This window comes from Rattus norvegicus, chromosome 4 (genome assembly GCF_021556685.1).
Source record: "Rattus norvegicus strain SHRSP/BbbUtx chromosome 4, alternate assembly SHRSP_T2T, whole genome shotgun sequence".
Classification (NCBI taxonomy): domain Eukaryota; kingdom Metazoa; phylum Chordata; class Mammalia; order Rodentia; family Muridae; genus Rattus; species Rattus norvegicus.
Window position 1 is genome coordinate 147,260,855 of NC_141537.1, and position 3,742 is coordinate 147,264,596.

The window sequence follows — 3,742 nt, forward strand, 5'->3', positions numbered from 1 at the left end:
TCATTAGAAAAAGCCATGAGGTCAGCAAAAGTGTCACAGAGGCACGACACAGATACCACAGTAACTAGAAACTCTGAGCAGAAGACGGTTCGAGTCTAATACAACTTCCTATCTGTTTTTTGCTGCTATAGTATTATTTGAGCAGTGAGTTCTGTTTTTTAATAAAGTGCTTTTTGTTAATGGTGCTGGTATTTTTTGTTCTACTATTCCCAAGAATTCTACACTTTTGACATCAATAATTTCAGAAAACAAAAGCAAAGGCTTGTCAGAAGGAGGATAAGAGTGAGGTCCTCCCAGGGTGTCCTTTGTTTGAGTTTGTTACTGTTATTGTTGTTGCCTGTGCATTTGAACTAAAACCCTCACTTTCCCAAACATCCCCAATGCTGGCTGTCAAGAGTAGCCACTCAAGCTCCCCTCAACTGAAGGATGGCCCTGAACTCATGTGACCTATCTGACTTGAGGGGAAAGCACCTCCTTCAGCAGCCTTTGTCAGATGACTTCCAGACAGAACACTCACACCATTCCTGACTGTGGATGACACTGAAGGACCATCCCAGTGTCAGAAATTCCCGTAAGACTGGCAGTCAACTGCACTCACACCCTCAGAGGTGCCCTGGCCGAGAGTGGTCTCATGAACCTGCACACACATCTCTACTATGGAGATGAGAATAAAGCATAGGCCTATTGTATTGGTGTTCCTACTGAAAGCAACTTGCCACTTCTTAGGGCTGGGCTTACAGTTCATGACCCGCCTTGCCAACAAGATGAAAGAATGTTGAAGCAAAATGTGACAGTGAAGGAGAAAAAGCATAGAGTTGCAGAGGGCATGGCACTGTATGGGTATTATACTCTTCTGCCCTGCCTCCTGGAACTTAAGTCCCCAGAAGACGACCTAAGAAAGAGCTGAAGAGATGTATGGTTCAGAAGTTAAGAGCATTGGCTCTTCCAAAAGACCTGGCTTCAGTTTCCAGGGCCCATGGAACAGCTCACAGCCATTATTTACTCCAGTCCAGGGACTGTGATGCCCTCTTCCAGCCTCAATGCTCACTCTACACACATGGTGCACAGACATGCAGGCAAAACACTTATGTGCATAAAAGTGATAAAATAATAAGCAAGACTATACTTGAACGACATTTCCATTGTTACCACAGAAGTTACCCTGACCTTATAGAATACCTGAAATCACGGGAAGGAGACCAAGAATTCTTTCCTGAGTGTAAAGCCACTGTTGATATCGCTTCCTCACAATGGCTATATGCCATTGATGATTGTCCTTCTCTCCATGTAGGGGAGAGAAATAAGAAGGAAAACAAGGTGTAGTGGTTGTTATATGAGTGGTTTCTTTCAAACCTGAGGAGAAAATATCTTAAGAGTTATACTAAACAGGTTAAACCTGGAAGTATTTCCTCTCAAATGCAGAAAAGATGAGATTCTCCATTAACTCCACTCCTCTTTATTCTTATTTTTTATGTGTATGAGTGTTTTGTGTGCATGTATATGTGTACCACATGCATACAGTGTCCTTAGAGGCCAGAAGAGGGCATAGAATCCCCTGGGACTGAACTTAACAATAGTTAGAAGCTACCATGTTAGTGCTAGGAATCAAATCTGGGTACTCTAGAAAAGTGACATATTGTTGTAAAAATATAAAAAACTAAAAAAAAGGATTGTTGTCTTTTACCCCACTTAGGTCTGGCACCTCAGTGCCCCAAAATATCTGCTAAATATCTTGGCAGAAACATCCCAACTCCACGGCGGCCCAGTGTCTCCTGCCGCCACACACTTTGCTACACTCAAATTGTCACATAAAAGAACATACTACACAATAATCTTTGACCCAATTGATAAGATATAATTGCCCACTTAATCATACAAAGCCCAGTACCATCCATCCCTTAAGAACATTTGTAACATCTGTAAAGGTACATCGTGGAATCTTAACGTCACCCACAAATTGTCCTGCCATGGCTTCTCTCTCTCCCTCTCCTCTCCTCCTTTCCTGTCTCCTCCTCTTCCTTCAAACTTCTCTCCCCCCATCCTTCCTTCTCATCCAATGACAGGCCTCCTTCTATCCTGTTCCTGACCTCACCTGTATTTTACAATACAATGGGGAGAAGGTTCTGGTGAAGTCACCTGAGTCCTGAGTATGTGACTAGGCAGCTGTCCTTGGGGCAGTGGAATTAGCATCAAAATACAGATTACTCAAGGGCAAACCACATTTCCCCCTTTTTGTCCAGTTAAAAAGAAACGGAATGAAGAGAGAGGAAGAGAGGAGGAGGAGAGGCCGAGAAACCGTGGCAGGATGATGGAGGCTGACGTTAAGATTCTGCTCTGTGTATTTATAGGTTATTAATGTTTTTTTTTCGCAGAAGCTTTTTTAGTTTATTTTACCCTCAGAAATTTGCATATCACAGTTATTAATGTTTTTAAGGAATGGATGGTACTGGGCTTTGTATGTTTAAGTGGGCAATTATATCTTACCAATTGGGTCAAAGATTATTGTGTTGTGTGTTCTTTTATGTGACGGTTTGCGTGTAGGAAAGTGTGCGGTGGCTGGAGACACTGGGCTGCCATGGAGTTGGGATGTGTTTCTGCCAAGATATCTAGCAGATATCTTGGGGCACCGTGGTGCTGGACCTAGCGAGGTAAAAGACACCAATACTTTTTTTTTATTTTTTATATTTTTACAACAACAGTGACAAGTGCTCTTAACCACTGAGTCTTCTCCCCACACCTCTGCCCTCCACTATTGTCCAACACAGTGCTTGAAGTCTTGCCTAGAGTACTCAGACACAAGAAAGAAAGAAAGAAATGCAATATAATTCATTCGAGAAGTCAGACTATCCCTACCGTCTTACAAGTACCATATGCTGAAAACCAAGCCATTGGAACCCTGGAAAAGTATCCCCATTTTCAAATGGCATAAGCCTACACTTAGGAGAACTGTAAGAGTTCACCAGAAAATGAGAATAAAAGATTTGATAAACTCTTTCAGCAAAGAAGCAGGACAACAAACCATCAGGTTTTTACATACTCATACAAACTAACCACAAAGAAACCAGGGAGTTCCATTCACAATTGTTTAAAAAAAAAAAAAACTCAATCCTGAGAATAAATCAACTTCTGCAATGAAAACTTTAAGACATTGAAGAAAGACTCAAAGTCCCTAGAAGATGGAAGATCCCCTATGTTCATGGACTGCAAAATTACCACTGTGGAAAAATGCCAATACATTATCAAAAGCAATCTGCAATGCATAATAAATCAGTTTGAAATAGATCAAAGACCTTCATATGAGACCTGAAACTCAAACCGTTATGGAAAAACACTTTCAAGTGAAGACATACACAAAAACTTTCTGCAAAGGACTCTAAAACCACAGGAAATGGTCACAAGAATTGCAAGCAGCATCATATGAACCTTCACACAGCGAGGGAACAAATCACGAGGGTCACACAGCTATGGAGGGGGAAAACCCTTGCCAGCCATGTATCAGACCCGGCCTTACCATATAAATTTAATGTTAATAACTAATGTCTACAACTGAAAAATTAAACACCCTGAATCAATCAATAAATGGACTAGGGCAGGCAAGATAGCTCAGCAAGTAAGAACAAGCCGTACAGCATCAGTTTGAGCCTTGGGGCCAACATGGCAGAAGGAGAGAAACAACTTCTTCATTGGCCTCTGACTGCAACATGCATGTGGTTACACACACACACGCACACAGACACACACA

At 41.8% G+C, this 3,742-nt stretch overlaps 1 non-coding gene across 1 annotated transcript; it reads left to right on the forward strand.

Annotated features, from left to right (window-relative positions):
• The first annotated feature begins 1,116 nt into the window (after positions 1 to 1,116).
• LOC120102769 (small nucleolar RNA U3) lies at positions 1,117 to 1,327 on the forward strand. The gene has a single exon (XR_015687307.1). It is a non-coding gene; the product is annotated as a small nucleolar RNA U3 (small nucleolar RNA).
• The last annotated feature ends 2,415 nt before the right edge of the window (positions 1,328 to 3,742 follow it).